This window comes from Mustela erminea, chromosome 20, assembly GCF_009829155.1.
Source record: "Mustela erminea isolate mMusErm1 chromosome 20, mMusErm1.Pri, whole genome shotgun sequence".
Classification (NCBI taxonomy): domain Eukaryota; kingdom Metazoa; phylum Chordata; class Mammalia; order Carnivora; family Mustelidae; genus Mustela; species Mustela erminea.
The window spans coordinates 10409968-10429099 of NC_045633.1; the positions used below are offsets into that span (position 1 = coordinate 10409968).

At 44.8% G+C, this 19132-nt stretch overlaps 1 long non-coding RNA gene across 5 annotated transcripts in view; it reads left to right on the forward strand.

The window, feature by feature from the left end:
- Nucleotides 1–19132, forward strand: part of LOC116580892 — a 398948-nt gene that overhangs the window by 299466 nt on the left and 80350 nt on the right. For 4 of the 5 annotated variants that reach the window (XR_004281828.1, XR_004281829.1, XR_004281825.1 and 1 more), the window contains one exon: nt 16647–16737. The exons of the other annotated variant lie outside the window; for it this stretch is intronic. This is a non-coding gene — a long non-coding RNA (uncharacterized LOC116580892). The remainder of the gene's footprint in view (nt 1–16646; nt 16738–19132) is intronic. 5 annotated transcript variants of the gene reach the window in all.

Genomic DNA, 19132 nt, shown 5'->3' on the forward strand with positions numbered 1-19132 from the left:
GTAGCAGAATTGGGACTGCCTTATATTGTGCAAAAGAATAATCATAATTTGGTGTGAATAGTTTTGCGTCTGTAGGGGAGAGAATTTTTAGATAGATAAGACCCAAATCCTAGCCTCAGAATTGCTTAAAACCCAGTTAGGGTGAAAGATGGGATATAAGGAAACAAAACTTAACCCAAGGAGAAGGGTGGGTGGGGAGGTGTGGGCTATGAGTAAGAAAACCGGCTGACTATGGGCTGAATCCTGTGCTCAACCCCAACTTGGATAGTGGTTCACAGTGCCGAGAGGCCACTGGGCTGAATCTGGTCTAGGGGCAGCAACAGGCAAGAGGGTCCCCTGACCACAGAAATGTTCCTACTGCAGACAGTTTTTTTTTTTTTTAAGATTTTATTTATTTATTTGATAGAGAGAGATCAGTAGGCAGAGAGGCAGGCAGAGAGAGATGGAGAAGCAGGTTCCTTGCTTGCGGATCAGAGAGCCCAATGCGGGGCTTGATCCCAGGACCCTGAGATCATGACCTGAACCAAAGGCAGAGGCTTTAACCCACTGAGCCACCCAGGTGCCCCCCTGCTGCAGACAGTTTTAAAGAAGCCAGCCCCATGCCTCACTGTGGGAGCTGCCTTTCTTCTGTTTGACAGAGACGTTTCCCGTGTCCCTTCAGCAAAGAAGTCAAGGGAAATAGCCCTTTGTCCCAACATGGAGGCCTCAGGTCTCAGCCCTAGGAAGAGGCAGTCCTCAGGCCCTCCTGGAGGTCCACTGGGTTATTTCAAATGACTCCTGTCCTATGCTTGCTTTGTTTGTTTGTTTTTTAAGCCACTTTATTGAGGTGTTATAGCTCTGGAGGTCTACTGTACGGCATAGGGCCTATATTGCACACCAAAACATTTGCGATGAGGACAAAAATTTGCAAGAGGGTAGAACTTTGTGCTAAACAGTCTTGGCATGAAAGAAAAAAAAAGTCCCAACCGATAAATAAATGAAAATAAAGGAGGCAGGAAGAGACCTTCAGAGGTGACAGTGAAATTTTTGCTTGCTTTTGAGGCTTGACTAAGAGCTAATTATGTCAAGAGGGAAAGTTGCATTTGGTGGAAGAAACAGAAAGAACAACTCTGTCTCCCATTATTTTCCCCCCACAGAGGGCAAGGTACCTTCTTCTTCCCCTCTCCTTGCCTCGCAGCCTCTCCCTCTGCATTATCTCTTCTGCCTGCCCCCCCCTTTCAATCCTCTTTGAGGGAATGGAATGATAACTGGATCCACCAGAGCTGAAGATCCTGTTTACCAAGAGGCGGGGCACTGTCTTTAAAAGCTCAGCATGGAATTAGGTCAGACCAGGCTCTTTCTTGCAGGTGGGGGAGGTGGGGAAGTGGGGACTCCAAACCCGTGCAGCGAGCTCCAGCCTTCAGCTTTATCAGAGCTCTGCGCTGAGGTCACCAGTCCCGACCATGGATAAAACGGTGCTCTGTGCTCATCTGCCAGCCTTCCATTTCCAGTCCCCGTGGGAACGTTCTCGGTGGTGAAGCCCTGCGCTGAGCTGGCCAAAATACTGTCCACATTGCATTAAAATCTAACTTTGGTGTTGAGTGCTATGTCCTTATTCCTGTGTTTTCAGTCCTCTGATAGTCTCCTCCTCCTGCGGGTTATCATGTTATCATTCCCTCTTCCAGGCGGGTCCAAATCCCACCGAGCCTTCAAGGTTCAGCTCATCTGCTATTTCTTCTTTTTCTCTGATTCCCTCTAGTTAAATAATAAATCAGTAAATTAGAAAGTCCCCTCTTCTTGCACATTTTAATGGCAATTCTGTGGTTTTCTGTGTTCCTGTCATCTCCTTGACTGGTTTGTGAGTTTCTCGAGACTACACTATGTGTATCTGATTCACGTATGTGTGTCCAGTGCTTAGCAAACTGCTGGATAGTAAGTAATTAATTCAGCAAACAAAAACTGTGGGGATGCCCCTTGTGTTCAGATGCTGCTTCAGGTTCTGGGAATACACTGACAAGATTTCCGCCTGGAGAAACATACACTCTAGTGGGCGAAGCAGACCTAAGTGAAAGAATCACAGAGTTGAATCCAAGCCAGCTCTGGACATACCCAAGCCTTTGACAGCATGTGCTAGGGGAGCTGATCTCACTGGAAAGGCCAGTGAAGGATCGGGATGCTGTGGTGTGTGGGGAGAGTGGCCCTAACCAGGTGAAGGTTCCAGGTAGAGGAAATCTTGTGCAAAAGTAGAGGGGCAGTTAATACAGTATATTGGGGGAAGTGTGTCCAGAGCAGGGCATGTTATGGCCAGAGAGAGAGGAACGAATTTGACGGGGAGGTAGGGAGTTAAATTTGTGGTCACGGTAAAGAGTTGGTATTTATCCTGTGATCATGGGCTGGACACAACATAAGGGACTCTCTAAACATCCACAGATCCCTGAGGGTTGAGAGTTTGGTCCCTAAAATGCGCCCATTGTCCTTACTGCGTGTGTGCTGGGGAAGATGGCGTGGATTATGTTTTTCACATCTCTCTGTGATGCTGAGGAAAATGTAATAAACAGAAAACTCAGAGATGATGCCTTTTTTCTTGGCTTGCTTTGAAGGGGAGAGAGGAAACACAGTCTAGACCTGGAATATCTTTTAATTTTCATAAACAAATGAAAAGGAATTTAATTGGGCCAGGACATCCTTGCTGCGGTGCCCAAATTCGGGATAATGTAGATTGTCTTTGCCAGCTGGATCCCTGCCCACGAGCACAGGGTGTTCTGTCTGGCAGAGAAGGGAATTCACATATGGGGCCCTGTCATGGGCCAAGCTCTGTAGCAAACCCTCCACGCCTCTCGTCTAGATTGTGTAGGAACATCTCTTGATCTCATTTCCAATCTAGTACTGATGGACAGGAGGAGGCTGAAGTAGGAAGGGTGGAATCCAGGATGACTTGTTCAATGAGGTGAATGCTAATGTCCCAGACCCAGGAAGAGGAGATATCAGGGAGAAGTTGATGGACTCAAGTTTTGGCTTGTTTGGTTCGAGAGTCTGAAGGCCATGTGGTTGGACACTCAGGAAGCAGCTGGAAATATGGCCTTCACTTAAGAACAGTGAGGACTCATGATACTGAAACAACACCTTCTGGGCAGCCTTCTTCTTTTGGAATCTATGCCCTTTCCCCTCTCCTCCAGTGTCTTTCAGAAACACCTGTCAAGTGGCTCCAACTCACATTTTTGGGCATAGTTTCCCCACCGTCCTAAAGAAGAGGTAGCCAGGCAGACCAGACAAGGGCAATCTTAGCTATATCTGCACAACCTCTAACACCTTCCTTGACAGTGTCCTCAAGCAACGTAATGAATGATTTTTTTTTTAAGCCCTGAAAGAGTTCTGGTCACCAGTTCTGGTGTGTGTGTGTGGGTGTGTGTGTGTGTGTGTGTGTGTGAGAGAGAGAGAGAGAGAGAGAGATCCACAGCAACAAAGACTTCTTCAACTTCTACAATTCAGCCCAAGTCTAACGCTGTCTACACCAGATCCCACAGGTCAAAGGCGCAGTCCTACAAGACTGTCCCCCTCTGCCCACTTCAGATACCACTTGCAAACCCAGGTTGTTAGCAAAGGTTCAGCTCATCTGCCATTTCTTCTTTTTTTCTGATTCCCTATAGTTTAAAAAAAAAGAAAGAAAGAAAGAAAGAAAGTTCCCTCTTCTTACCTGTACATTTTAATGGCACTCCTGTAGCTTTAGGTCAGAGGTTCCAATCACCCCCTCCTTGGGTTTGTTAAATTCACTAGAGCAGCTCACAGAACTCAGAGAAACATGTTGCTTACTAGATGATCAGTTTATCATAAAAGCATAGAACTCAGGAACAGCCAGATAGAGGAGATGCATAGGGCAATGTGTCAAGAAAAGGGTGAGGAGCTTCCGTGTCCCCTCTGGGCACCTTGTTTTCCCCACGTGTGTGTGTGTGCTTACCAGCCCAGCAGCTCTACCAACCCTATCCTTTTGGGTTTTCACAGAGGCTTCCTTACAGAGGCATGATTGATTAACTCATTGGCCTTGGTGATTGAACTCCTTTCTAGCCCCTCTTCCTTCCTTGGCATTGGGGATGGGGGAAAACTGACATTTTAGACCTCTAATCACATGGTGGTTCTACCACCAATCAGCCCCCATCCTTAGGTACCCCAAAGCCATCTCATTAACTTAACAAAGTACACCTTGATCACTTTTTAAAAAATATTTTATTTATTTATTTGACAGAGATAGAGAGAGGGAACACAAGGAGGGAAAAGCAGTCTCCCTGGTGAGCAAGGAGCCTGATGTGGGGCTCGATACCAGGACCCTGGGATCATGCCCTGAGGTGGAGGCAGATGCTTAACCGACTGAGCCACCCAGGCGCCCCTCTCCTTGATCACTTTTTAAAAAATTTTTTTTAATATTTTATTTATTTATTAGAGAGTTAGAGAGAGAGCACAAGTAGGCAGAGCCCCAGAGAGAGAGAGATTAGCAGGCTCTCCACTGAGGAGGGAGCCTGATGTAGGGCTCGATCCCAGGACTCTGGGATCATGACCTGAGCCAAAGGCAGACACTTAACAGACTGAGCCACCCAGGTGCCCCACCTTGATCACTTTTAACACTTTAGAAATTATAAGGGTTTTAGGAACTATATGCCAGAAACGGGGACAAAGACTAAAATATATTTCTTATAACTCACAGTATCATACTCCCTGTATCGTCATCCATTTCAGTTTTCGTAACTTCTTAAAAGTTTCTAATCATTAACAGTTCACAAGACCTCCAACTGTTTTAGTCCCTCATTCGTTCAGTACCGTGTGCCGGTTCCTGGTAAACACGACACAGAATCTCAACTGCCTTAAATCTTAGAGTTGAGTGGGAGAGAGAAACAGACATTAAACTAATAATAACCAAGTAACCATCTCAAATTGGATTTGTCACAAGTATTAGAAGAAAGAACCACAGAGAACACTGTGGGATGTAGCTCAGTCTGGTGTTGGCGTCTGGGTGGAGGGTGATGCCATTTTCTGAGATAAGAATCCCAGGAGAATCACGTTTAGGCATGACTTTCAGGGGATAAATAAGACTAAGACGTGTGGAGCTCACTACCTACCCAGCACGGCTTGTAAACAGGTTATAATCATCTACTTGTGTGACCTGCCTACAGACCCGGTGATGGAGGGACCATCATGATTCCTGTTTTACAGATGGGGGCCTGAGGACAGAGGGTTAAGTGGCTTTCCTTTTTAAATTATTATTATTTTTTAAAAGTTTTTAAAAAGATTTTATTTATTTGAGAGAGAGAGCAGGAGCAGGGGGCAGAGGCAGAGGGAGAAGCAGGCTCTCTACTGAGCAGGGAGTCCATCGTGGGACTCGACCCCAGAACCCTGAGATCATGCCCTGACCTGAAGACAGATGCTTGACTGAGCCACCCAGGGTCCCCCTTAAGTGGCTTTCCTGAGGACTTTCCCAACTAATAATTGACAGAGCCAGGATTTCAAACCAGGGCTGTCTGGTCCCAGAATCCACACGATGCAAACTTACTCGTGAGACTTTTTTTTTTTAGGTCCATTCAGCTGAAGATTCTGGGGAGACATCTTAGTGACAATTTGATAAACGGCTTTCTTATCATTGTTAAAAAAAAAATATCCCCGGGGGCGCCTGGGTGGCTCAGTGGGTTAAAGCCTCTTCCTTCAGCTCAGGTCATGATCCCAGGGTCCTGGGATGGAGCCCTGTGTCAGGCTTCTGTTCAGCTGGGGAGCCTTCTTATCCCTCTGCCTGCCTCTCCCCCTGCTTGTGCATGCTCTCTCTCTCTCTCTCTCTCTGTCAAATAAATAAAAATAAATCTTAAAAGAAGTAAAAAGGGCGGGGGGCACCTGGGTGGCTCAGTGGGCTAAGCCTCTGCGTTCGGCTTGGGTCATGATCTCAGGGTCCTGGGATCGAGCCCCACATCAGGCTCTCTGCTCAGCAGGGAGCCTGCTTCCCCCCTCTCTCTGCCTGCCTCTCTGCCTACCTGTGATCTACCTGTCAAATAAATAAATAAAATCTTAAAAAAAGAAAAAGAAAAAAGAGAAAAAATGGAAGGCTTTCATAGGCAAAGGGGGGAAGAGGAAGTTTCTAGCAAAGAGTGGGTTGTTCCAGCAAGGTCACATTCCTTTGGGGGAAGGCAGGGGTCTCTCAGGCAGATTACCTTCCTGGTGCTGACCAGATCATTCCAGTTTGACTGGCCAAAGTTTATATTCCTGAAACTACAGTTAGGTCACAGTGAAGTCTCGGTCTGCTGCTCTGGGGCTTAGCGCGAGTGACTCCATCCGGGGCCTGCTGATTCTTTCAAAATATCATTTAAAACAGCCTGAGTTGGGATTTCTGTTACTGCTGGCAAAAGGATCCTCACGGATGCAGATGTGATTGGATGTCTGAAATGGTAAGATGCAGGAGAGTGCGCTGGGCTGGCCATTTCTTCTGGGTAATACCTCAATGGTCCACTCCCAGCAGCACATTCTGGGCTTTCCCTTCTGCTCAAGGGTCCTTGAAAATCCTTATAATAGGATTTCCATGGATTATAGCATCTTCTAGGAGACAAAGACACACAAGGGATGATTTTTCTTTTTAAAATGAAATCCAAAGAGAGGGCCTGCCTCCCTGGAGGGTGATACCACCCATTCATGGACTCTGCCTTCCTGTCCCCCACCTGTACACCTGCACATATGCCTTCGGGGCCCTCTGGAGTGTCTCTGTCATATATAAGCGGAGCTGGACACGGTGATGGATGTGAAAACTGGAAAGTCTGAACAGCCGACAAAGCAAGTGGAACAGAAACAGCTCTCAGCGATGGCTGCAGAGCACGTGGGCTGCCTGTCTTGGGCATTTCGCGTCTCCCTTGTCTTGTTCCAAATCCTGTACTGCTACCTGGTTTGAGATCGACTCAGACTGATTAAAATCCTTTAAATGGCTCTTGTTGACAAGATTTGCTATAGAACATTTTAATGACTAAACAAAATTATGGTGCAATTTCACTTGATTAAAGACAAAACGAAACCTGTGCTATTTCCAGTATATGTTAAGAAAGCGACTCAAATATGTCTTGGAAGAATTCAGAGCCTGGATTCTGTTGGAGAGAAGCATGACAGTGGGTGCGGTGTCATTGTTCTTGGACGTCCTTCCCTTGGCCAAGCCCTCCTGCCTGGTTTTTGTTTTCTCCACCCCCCCCCCCCCCCAATGGCTTGGTCTGCTCTTTTGCAATGATTTAGGTTGCGTGAAGGTGGACAAGAAAAACCAGATGCCATTTCCAAGTAGTGTTCTCTTTCTAGGCATTCTCTGGACTTCACTCTTGGTCATACTTGTTAGACCTGTGTGTCATTTCACTGTTGACATTCCCTCCTTAGCTCCAGTCTGAAGGTCTCCCCTAATATCACCAATGCGACCTGTTGATAAGACAGAGATGAGTGGATTGTTTACAGTGTCCTGTGTGGCTTGCCCTTTGCCTACCTGTCCATCTCTACCACATCTCACTCTGACCTTGCGCTCTGCAGTTCAGTGCCATTGGGCTACTTGTAGCTCCTTCCACCTCAGGGCCTTTGCACTTACTGTGTGCTCTGCTTGGAATGCCCTCAATCCTTTGCATTTTTTGTTTAGCCAACTCCTTTTTATAAGGCTTAAATATTGTCTTCTGAGGGAAGTTCTCCTGAGTCTAGTCTAAATTGGGTTCCCCTTTCTAGCTCTTTTGATACTCCTTGTACCTTCTTCAGACCACTTAGAATAGCAATTAGATATTTTGTAACTTGTTATTTTATGCTTGCCTTTGACTTACTTGCTGTGGTATTCTTAGGGCTTACAAGAGTGCTTTTGCAGCCGATGGATACTCAGTACATATTTGTGGAATAAATGATGGTGAGTGTGGACTGTGTCTCCTGATCTTTGGGAAGGGTTTTGGTTCCATGAGGTTAGAGGATGTGCACTGCTGTTGGAGACCTTCTGTGCTATCTCCTTCCACTGTTATGTGATGGCTGGTGAGCACCCCCTCCCGCAATTCATATGTTAAAGTTAGAACTTTCCTGTTTCTATCACAAGGCTTGCTTCTCTATATTGTAATTGGCTCCCATCCATCCCTAAGCTTTAGGACAGGTGGAACTCACTCACCTCTTCCTTTCTGGGACCTAACACAATGCCTGGCATTTAGTAGGTGTCCTCTATGTGTTTGCAAAATGAGTGAATGAATGAATTTGGAATAAAACTGGGATACGGAATCTCAGCTGTAGTTAAGTATTGCCTGCCAGGAATCCATTCGTTCAGTTGTTAATTATGGGTTACACACATACTGTGTACCTTGCACACATCGAATGCAGGGCACAAAGTAGATAAAAAAAAAAAAAAAGCCTTGTCCTCATGGAGATTATGACATGCCAGAGGTAGACACACAATAAGCAAGATAAATAAGTCAGCGTGTGTAATAGTGCCAGGACTGGGGTTGGACAAATGAGGCATGCACTTTGCACAATTTAGGGCAGGGTGGCAAAAAAAACCTCAGTGATCAAGATAAATGGTATTTTAATGCAATATTAAAAAAGTAAAATGAATGCAAAAATATCCATGATGAACAAACTATCAATATCTTAAGGAAAGACAGTTGTTTATATGACCACTTAGATAAATATTGATGAGAAAATATAAAATTGGGAATAGGGATAGGAAATATGGGGGGGGTGTTGAAATGGTAGGTGGAGTGGGCAGAGAAGATTCCTACCAAGAAGGTAATGCTTGGGTGAAGGCAGGGAGGAGCACTCTATGCTCATATCTGGGGAAAAACTTGCTAGGTGGCAGGATCAGCAGGTGCAAAGGCCCTGAGGTGGGAAGACATCTGGATAGGAACTTGTATGGCTGGAGGAGAGTGAGTCAAGTGGAGGAATTGGTGGGGAGCAGAAATACGGGAGGGGGATGGGTAATAGAGGCTAAGATGTAGAAGGAAGGGGCTAGACCCAGGATTGCTAACTCATTGACCTTTTCATAGAGAGGCGAGAAACGAAGACTTAAAGTGAGTCTCCTTAATTTTAAAAGAGAGTCCACTGATTTGAAAAAAACAGTTAAATGCAGCGCAGGCTAAAACCAGTGGCTCACTACTAGGAGTGATTTTGCTTCCCAGGCCACATTAACAATGTCTGGAGGTATTTGTGGTTGCGCATCTGGGGAGGGGCTCCTCCTGGAAGGTAGCACAGGTGGAGCCTGAGGCCAAAGATGCAGCTAACATTCTGCAAAGTGCAGGGCAGCCCCCGATGACAAAGCATGACCCAGCCCCAAACGTCAGTAATGCCGAGGCTGGGAAATCCTGTGCTGAACAGAACGTGCCCACGGATGGAATCTGTTGACGAGGTCAGCAAATTTCTTAAAGTGAGCAGATGGGCCAGGAAGCCAGGGATGGCGCTCTTCCCTCCGGACCTCGCAAAATGCCGACCCGTTTCCTTTATGCTTCAGCAGAAGCGGTTTTCCGCCCCGTGCCCAGCACGCCTCCTTATTAAGTAATCAGCACCCACGGCCCCTCATTTCCTTGTCTGTGACCACCCCAGGTGTACAAGATGTCCTGTGCACAAGAGGCAGCTGGAGATCAGCCGATTACAAGCCTGTTAGACTAAAGCGCGGGCATCTGCCTTATCTCATCGCCGTGGGCTGCACACTGGAGCTTGGTGGCTTTGTGCCTGTTCGCTCCTTTAGTCCGATGGCTGCCCAGCCTGGGTCTCTCATTCTTACTGATGAAGCATCCTATTCTAAGCCAGAGTTGTTCCATCAGAATGTCCCAAGCAGTGGCAACATCCACCCTGCCACACCCCGCACTCATAGCTGATTGTATGACTCCCATCTCAGTAGTCTTTTCTCTATTAAAATGAGGTGAAAGAGAAATCATTTTGGATAGACCTTTGTTGTTACGTGGGAGTATGTCTAGAGCAACGGCTTTTGGTTGGAAGAACTAGAACAGAAGTTAAAAACCCCAAAATGCCTGCAGAGGCCAGGCAGGTAATTGGAAGGCATAAAGCACACCATTCAAATAGGGAGTCGTGGGAACTGGGGGACCCTGGGGGGGCTCACTCAGGCTGGAGGCATCTGTCCTTCATGTCACCCCAGTGCTGCAAAAATGGCAGTTGGACCCAGCGTGGCAGGACCTTTAGACATTTTGATAGAAATCCGAGATTTTATTTTATTTTTTAAGATTTATGTATTTGAGACAGAAAGAGTGCCCAAGCAGGGGAAGTGGCAGGCAGAGGGAGAAGAAGGAGCAGGTTCCCCGCTGAGCAGGGAGCCCAGCTTGGGGCTGGATCCCAGGGCTCCAGGATCGTGACCTGAGCCTGAGGTTAGATGCTTAACCGACTGAGCCACCCAGGCGCTCTAGAAACCTGAAATTTTAAATACATTTATTCATGTATTTATGTGTATTTGTTCATGTAGCTACATGTGATTTGTACGTCATCGAAGGACGATCTCTACTTAGATTCTTGGGAACCATCTGTTTTCTGCCTATGAGAGTAAATTGGTCCAGAAAGTTAGAAATGGACCAGGTTAAGAAGGGAGGGGTAGTGATTTAAAGACCTGCCCATTTCAGGAGAAACGGACTTCCTGGCTACCCACAAAGCAAAGCCTCATCTACTTCCTTAGATCATAGTAGCCATTCGCGTGCTAGGTATCCTACTAAGGTAAGGACCTGAGCTCATTTATTTCCCACAGTCCCCTGGGAAATACTGTCTCCGTTTTGCAGACGGGGAACCAGGGTCTCACCATAGTAACGACTCATGATCCCAGGACTAATAATAACTGCTCACGATCATGAGACAGGATTTGAGCGTGGGAACGGGCAAGCTTTTACCTGTGCCCTTTATTGGCCTGAGGATGAGTGTTTCTGAACTTTAGAAAGGACAGTAGGGACAAAGTTAGCCAATTTATCATCTTCCTGAGCAGCTCTTAACCTGTGCCCAAGGGAAGTTGGTATAAATACCACCATTCCCAACCACTGTGTTCCAAGCCATTCCCTTGGGCTCCCCAGCAGGACGGAGCCCCCATTGCACGTAGGAGTATCTTACTTGATGCCCTGAGAATTGACATCTTTTCCTCCCCAATCTCACTACTTTTCCCTCTCACATCAACTAGGCATGTATGCATCCTTGTCTCAGACCCTAAGTAAGACCCACGGGAATCTCAGATTCTTTGGTTATTGCCAAGATTGGATTATCTTTGCTTCTGATGAAGCTAGTCAGGTGACCAAGCCTTAACCATCTACATTTATCATATAAAGTCGTATGTTGTCCTAAGGGGGCATAACAGAGTTATAACAGAATAGAGCACCAGTCTTAAACTTACGAGGAGAAGAATGCAAAAATGGGAAAGGGGGACAGATGTGAATCAAAGGGGTTTATTCGGTCACAGAGAAGACACTTGGTTGCTGTGACCCCTGCCACGTTTCCATCGGTTAAGGCACGACTGATTATCTACTAGCATTGCCAGTGATAAGAGGCTCTTTTCTTTCATCTTTCCATTTAATTTCCTAACAACTTGAGAGGAAGAACTCTCTGGCACTGCAAATTACTTTGGATTATAACAAAAAGGATCCAGAACGCTTTTTTCCTATTTCTTTTAATAGTCATTCAGGGACAGAGTGTAATTGAATTAAGACACTTCCAAGAGGTGAATTATAGGATAATAATTCAGACCTTTCCATTTAATAAGAGCTGGCCTGTGGCCTTGGGTCCACTAGATCTGAAGGGGTGAATTACTGCTCCATAACTCACAAGGTCCCATTTAAAGAGACCCCGGTTAAAGGGAATTAACATCAACAACCAAGTCAGCAAAGGCAGTCCGCGTTCTTAGAGTAAGGGATGAGGCGAACACAGAAATGAATTTGGAAACTTGGCTTCTCACTTCAAAGAAGTCAGATATCTGAGAATAATGGCAGACCCTCGAGGAAGAATGAATGGCCTCTCTGCCAAGCAGGGCTCTGGGTGTTTTCCACCGTTGCCCCGACATGCACGTGTGGAAGTCTCACACACTCCATCCTTTCCGATATGGTTAAGTAACTAATGGGGCTTTAACCGTAGCCAGGACATAGGTGAGGTCCCCAGCAGGTTCCTTCCTCCTGGAGGCAGAATGGACAGTGACGTCCCAGGACACCCCAGTGTCATTCTTCTCCTTCGCCTCTGTGGCACGCATCTTTTTTCTCACAGATGCCTGAAATTTTACCATTCGCAATTCATTTACTCGGCTTAAACATTACCATCTGATTTCCTCTTTTTAAAAGGGAGTCAACATTATACATAAGTAAATGTATGGCACTTAAGTCGTAAGAGTTCGAATCTAAACTCCACAACTAACAATCTGCGATGTTGGTTACTTCCTTTGGGTTCTAAGTGTCTCATCTGTAGGCTGAGGATTTTAGTAAGACTCCCTGCTTAGAGCCCTCACGAAGATTAGATAGAAGAATGGGTCGAACACTTAGCCAAGTACCAGACAAGAGTAAGGGTTCGGCAAAGAATGAGTATGATTGTTGAAAAATATCCTTCAGAGAGAGACGCTTATGCCAACAGTCGCGTCTCTGTGCTCTTCTTTCGAATTCCAGAGTGTGGCTATCGCTCCATGTGAGAAATAAAAGATGATTAATTCAATAGAGTTCGTAGATACCCTTTCCTAATAGGGCACTGATGGTTAGTTTGCTGCCTCTGAGGTAAATCTGACGTTTGGAAATTTCTAGAAACCTAAAGAAAACCACCCCAACTCCAAAGGTTCCCATGCAGTTTAGGAGGTCAGTACCAGCTGATAGGACCTGTCCCTTGTCCATTCCCTCTCAGACCTTTTTCCTGTCATGTGCCAACCTTCTGCTATCTGTCCCAAACTTTTACCCAAAGATAAAAAGAGAAAGCTTATAATTCATTACAGTTCATTAAAATGAAAATAAAAATTTATTTTGCATCAAAATGAAGAAAATACATTTATTATTAGCATATAAATGGTATTTTTTAATGTCACTCTGCCTCAAAATCACTTACATTTTTCAATGATCACAGCACACAAAATTAATTTTTGATAGCCTTTTGTGATTTGGCTGAAAATTCTTATTTCTTTTTGTGCTTTAAACAGCAAACTGTATCCACTGCTATTCATAGCAAATTTTAGATAATGAAGCAATTAAAAATACATGGATTTAAGATCTTATCTCATTTTTCCTTTGGCCTATTTCTGCTTCATTATTCATGAAGGGATATGTTTAATTCAGAGTTAGTAATTGCAGATATATCTAGTATAAATTGTGCCTCGTACTCTTTACCCATTTCAATTTATTTTAGCAAATAGACCCCTATTTGAAAAAAGTAGTTGAGAGAGGGGGAGAATATGATAAAAATGCAGAAATCTGTGTGCCTGTGTGTGTGTGTGTGTGTGTGTATACGTGTTGATTGGCAGCGCCAAACAAAATCTCAAAGATGTTAATAATTACCAAAAGATTTGCCAAGGGCCAGGCACTGTACTGAATAATTACACCAGCATCTCATTCAGTGCTAAGAGATTTTATATGGGAGTTAAAATTAATACTCCTGTTTCTTAGGTATGGGGACAAGGCTCAGCAAGGTTACAAAACTGGCTGAAAGTCACATGGTTAGAAGTGACAGAGAATTGGGATCAGAACCTGGCTTGTCTGTCTCCAGGGCCCTATATTTCCAACGCCCCGTTACACTGTCTCTTATGTCCTGGGGCCACGTGCACCTGAACCTCGAAGCCATTGGTCAAAGGCTTTAGAAATCACCCTACTGCTTTACCTCATAGTATCCCCAGTTCATAAAGTGGCCGGTCCAAGGCTCTTGTCACTTACTTGGTTCCCACGAATCCTAAATATATTTTAGGAATTTATCCTAGGGAAGCAACAGGACCTGTACACATGGTTTCTTGTAACCCAGCTTGTCACAGGACACTCAATACCAATAACACAGAGACAAAGAGAAGAGAAAGAGGGAAGAGAAGAAAAGGAAAAGACGAAGGAGCCTAGAAAAATTCTATTACAGGTTCAATAAACTCCGAGGCACTTAGTGTTATACCCCGGAGCCCTTAAAAATAACGATGAGAATCTAATGTCCTGACATGCAGGAACGTTCCTGGTAAGTTGTTCGGTGAAAATAGTAGGTGTGTGAGACAGTCTGTGCAGTGTTCCTCTATTTTAATAAACAATAGATACATACATGTATATGTGCGTAAGAGGAGAGTGACAATCGGGAACGGCGCTGTTGGACTGGAATAGAATATGAGCCACATATGTAATGTATTTATTTATTTTTAAAGATTTTATTTATTTATTTTAGAGAGATGAGCAAGAGGGTGGCGAGACAGGGAGAGAGAACCTCGGGCAGACTCCGTGGTGGGGCTCCATCTCAAGACCGTGAGGTCACCACCTGAACTAAAACCAAGAGTCAGAGATTGAACCGACTACGCCACTCAGGTGCCCCTGCACAGTATCATCTGAAATTTTCTAATAGCTGCATGAAAAAGCAAAGTGAGGGGCACCTGGGTGTCTCCATCAGTTAAGTGGCTGACTCCTGGTTTCCATTTGGGTTTTCCTAGAGGTTCAACCTTTAACCAATCTAAAATTATTAATGAGATAATTTAGTTTTTGTTTTTTTGTTTTTGTTTTTGTTTTGTTTTGTTTTGTTTTGGTAGAAGCCTTTGGATTCTAGCCCAGATCACGAGTTCTCTTCCACTATAACATTGTCCTTATGGTGCTTTCTCTGTACTGGCAAAATATCACCCTAATTACTTAAATTATACTTCGAGGTGATCGTGTTGACATGGCTCCTGGAAAGAACACTTTAATTAAACAGAAAGTGTGTTTACGGATTCTTTTACTCCATCAACACACTGCATTGATCCCCCACTGTGTACTCCTCTGTTCTAGATCCTGGGGATGCAGGAGAGAACTCAGTAGGCAAAATCACCACCCTTATGGGACATGAATTCTTGCCACAGAGACAGATTTTTAAAAGTGAGCAAAAAAATATGCAATATGGTAGGTGTCAATGAGAGTTCCAGAAACAGAGGAGGAAAGGAAGATCAAGGTGTGTTTATGAGGAATGATCAGGAAGGTGTCTCTGATACAGTAACATTGTACACAGACATGATGGAAGTGACAGGGAAATCTTGAGGCTATTTGAGGGACAATCATGTGGCAAGTGCAAAGGCCCTGGGGTAGGAGTGAATTCAGCAGGACTGAGGAGCTGTGAGGGGCCACAGTGGCTGGAACAGAGCTTATTCTGTCAGTTCTGGAAGTGGGAGGTAGAAGTCGAGTTAGGGGTCAAGTAGACTTGAGATATCTATTGGCCAATTCTAAGGTATTGGTACTGCTGTAGTAGGACTCCTCTTGGTCAGCTCAAAGTGTTGACAATGACAGACATATTAAGGAATAACAGGAAAGGAAGCTGTGGTTCCCTGGGTCCATATAGTGCAGAGGGAACAGCCTCGAGTGATAAAATGTGTGTGACAGGGAGAGTAAGGGAGGGGCAGAGACGTATGGGCAGACGTACTCGAGAGGAACATAAACCATGATGATTCCACAAAAATCTTGGGAGGATGTTAGGCTCTTAGGACTTAGGATGGCAGCTTAGACCAAATAACATTTAAAACTCGAAGGAAGTAGTGACTGTAGCTTACGTCTGTCTGGGACAAAGTTATTTAAGACACCAAATATTTGGAGAATCATAGCATTTTGATTTGCTTTATTCTTAGTGGATGTGCCCTGTAGTTTAAACCTGATTTCAAACTGTATTTTTTTTTTTAATCTGCACTTAATAATAAATAGACTGGTGGGTGAAAAGCAAAAGTTGCCTCGTGAATAGGCTTTTTCAAATAGTGCGTTTCCCTGGCATACGTAAGTGTTATTTGCGATAGAAGAAAGCTTGATTTATGGAAATCCTCCTTATGCCACAAAGATGCAGCATCGGGGGACGTTGGTTCTGCCGCTCTGGCATGCAAATGACCATTTCTAGCAATTCTTTAGAGTGCACGTTTCTTGACTGCAGAGAAGGATGGTGTCCAAAAAAATAGGTAGGACTCAGCGTGCATGCCAATTGTTCCTATTGCCAGAAAGCCAAGCCATCTGGATGTCCTCCTAATACACTCTCCCCTTCACCCAGAGTAAATCTCTGTCATCGTGCGTCAGTGTCGTAATCTCTGGGTTCCAGTCCTGGCTGGTCACGGACTGTCTTGGGAAGGTTACTGTAAATCTTCCGGGTCTCAGTTTTCCCTCCTGGGAAGAGAGAATGATTATTAAAATGAGGATAAAGAGGGGCGCCTGGGTGGCTCAGTGGGCTAAAGCCTCTGCTTTCGGCTCAGGTCATGGTCCCAGGGTCCTGGGATCAAGCCCCTTGTCCTGTCGGGCTCTCTGCTCAGCAGGGGAGCCTGCTTCCCTTCCTCTCCTCTCTGCCTGCCTCTCTGCCTACTTGTGATCTCTGTCTGTCAAATAAATAAATAAATCTTTAAAAAAAAAATGAAGATAAAGATGGTCAGACTGGGGACCAAAAGGGTAGGAACCCTTAGCAGAAAACTGGCCAATGGCAAACTCTTAATAAAGGTTAGTAATCCATAAGTGAAAACATCTAGACCAGCAGCAGAGAGCTTACCTGTGTTTTGTTTTACTTCTTTTCCTTTTTTTTCCCCCTAGAGAAAAATGACAGGGACTCACTTTCCAAGAAATTACAGTACGTTCAATGACTTCCCATCAAGAGCGTGCACTGTTCCGTGTCCTGCCATTGGTAAGTATCAAATGGGCCCATGTCAGACAAGGCATGGCTTTTAATCTCCCTTTATTTGCCATGTCACCTGTCAGTGACCTTGACTGTTGCCGGCTGCCTCATGTTCTGCAGTTTACTGATAAGTGTGTTTACGGCTTTTGAAGTCATGTCTGCCGAAAACCACATCTGGTTCACCGCCGCCTCCACAGACACACAATGAAATATAAAGGCTAATTCTGCGGTGTACACAATCCGTGTCTGTTTTCCCAGAGGATTCCAGATGGAGTGAACTCAGCAGAGGCAGCTCACTGATGGCTGGCGATTCTGGGGGAGGAGGGAGCACGGGGTGCAACCTGAAGCCTTTGCTGAGCAAATGGGGTACCGCGGTCTCAGACAAGGGAGAGGAGGGGGAGCCCCACAGTACCCCTCCTTCCCCATTCAGGTCACCAGGAACTTTGATGCAGACCTAGGTTGAGTTTTTTCAAATAGAATAACCTTTCCCACCATAGCTGTCTCATTCAGTAAACATAAGGTGGACATGGCGGTTGGAAGAAGTCCGGGGCTTGTAGGAGCCGTGGACGAGGGCTCTTGTACTTTATTAGGGCAGATGATGGCATCTGTATTTAAAAGTCCAATGAAAATATCAGCAATCATGTATCGAGCTTGTACTGAACGTTAGATGCTAGTCTTGACCGCTTTCCTTGCCTGGACACGATCCCGCCAGGTAGCTGTAGGGGTTAGGGTCTCCGTTTTACAGACATGGAAATGGAAACACGAGGAGATAAAACAACTTGCCTGAAGATGATGGGTCCTTCGGACTTGAGTTGTTTCAAATTGTTGACTGTATATCTCATTTATTAAGATATACATTTACTCACTCATCATTGAGTGGATGCTTACTTAGCAGCTTGGTTGAAAGGTCCTGGGCTGTGCCCACATTCACTGCTAGATACCGCCAATCCATTTTCCAAAAAGTCATTTTATCCGTCCAAGCAGCCGAGCCAAATGTGAAGGTGAGTCTGGCTGATTCCTGCGCTAATGTTTTTAACCACTGAAATGCACCCCGAAGTGCCAGATACAGATAGCGGGGGGTTCCCGGGAAACCGTTGCTCCTGGCAAGTAAAGGTTTTGTTGTGGAGGCTGTTTTGTTTCGTAAGCATTTTTATTAACATATAACACACACAGAGCAACGTGCATAAACCTCAAGCCAACAGCTCACTGAATTTTTAATCACGTGAGGATCCCTTGAGAGCACCGCCTGATCCAGGCACAGAGCATCACTAACGCCCCCCAACAGCTTTCCTCCGACTTTGTTCTTGCTCAAGATTATCTTTACTTGGTTGACCCTTTGCATTTCCATATGCATTTTAGAATCCTGTAGTCACTTTCCACAAGAACCAAAAAAAACCTGCTGAGATTTTGAATGAGATTGTTTTGAATTTCAGAATTTTGTTAGATTGGTGGGTACCCCCCTCCGCCCCCCGCCTTAACTCAAAAGAATTCACTAGTAAATGCATTTGGGCAGGGAGAGTGAGTGTGTGTGTGTGCATGGGTGTGCGGAGGGATGGGTTGTAACTGCAGATACGATTTCTTTAGTAGCTAAAGGAATATTCAGATTTTCTGCTGTTTTTTATGTCAGCTTTGCTGTTTTTAAAGAAATATTTGCATTTCATCTATATGTTTCAAATCTGTTGGCTTCAGACTGTTTACAGGGCATGAAGGGATTACTTCATGTGACCGGGATTTTCTGTGTCTTGATTGTGGCAGTACATTTGTCGAGACTTATTTAAAATGGGTATTTCACGTATAATTTTAGAAAAAATGAAAAGACCAGTAAAATCAACTGTTGGTAGTGAAATGAGTTGTATTGCAGGAGAGAGTAAATACTGGCACAACAGCTTGGAAAAAACAATTTAGAAAATATCTTTAAAAATTGCAAATGTAGAGATGCTGTCACTTAGACGTTCTACCTGTAAGTATATGCTTTAGGGAAATTCTCCCATAGATGCTTATGGAGATAGTACAGCATTTACTACGGCAATGTTTATAAGAGAAAAAAAAGCGGAAACGTTATCCTATTCAGAATATAAGTGGTGGTAAATTCACAAGGTAGACTAGTATATCGCTTTTAAACATAGTGATTTAGAACTGGGACCGTGTCTGACTACTTTCGGTGGCATGTGAGCGCGGGGATGTGGTAGCTTCTCGGAATCTTCTGTAAGGGTAGCTGATTAACGTTCAGCTTTTCTACTCCCTGCTGTCTTCCCCTTGGCTTTATGTATCAGGTTTCCCAGGGCTGCCGTAACAAAGTAGCATAAACCGAGTCTAGTGGCTTTAAACAACAGAAATCTATTTTCTTATTGCTCTGGAGACCAGAAGTCTTACCAACATGGCCATGCTCTCTTGGTGGTCCCAG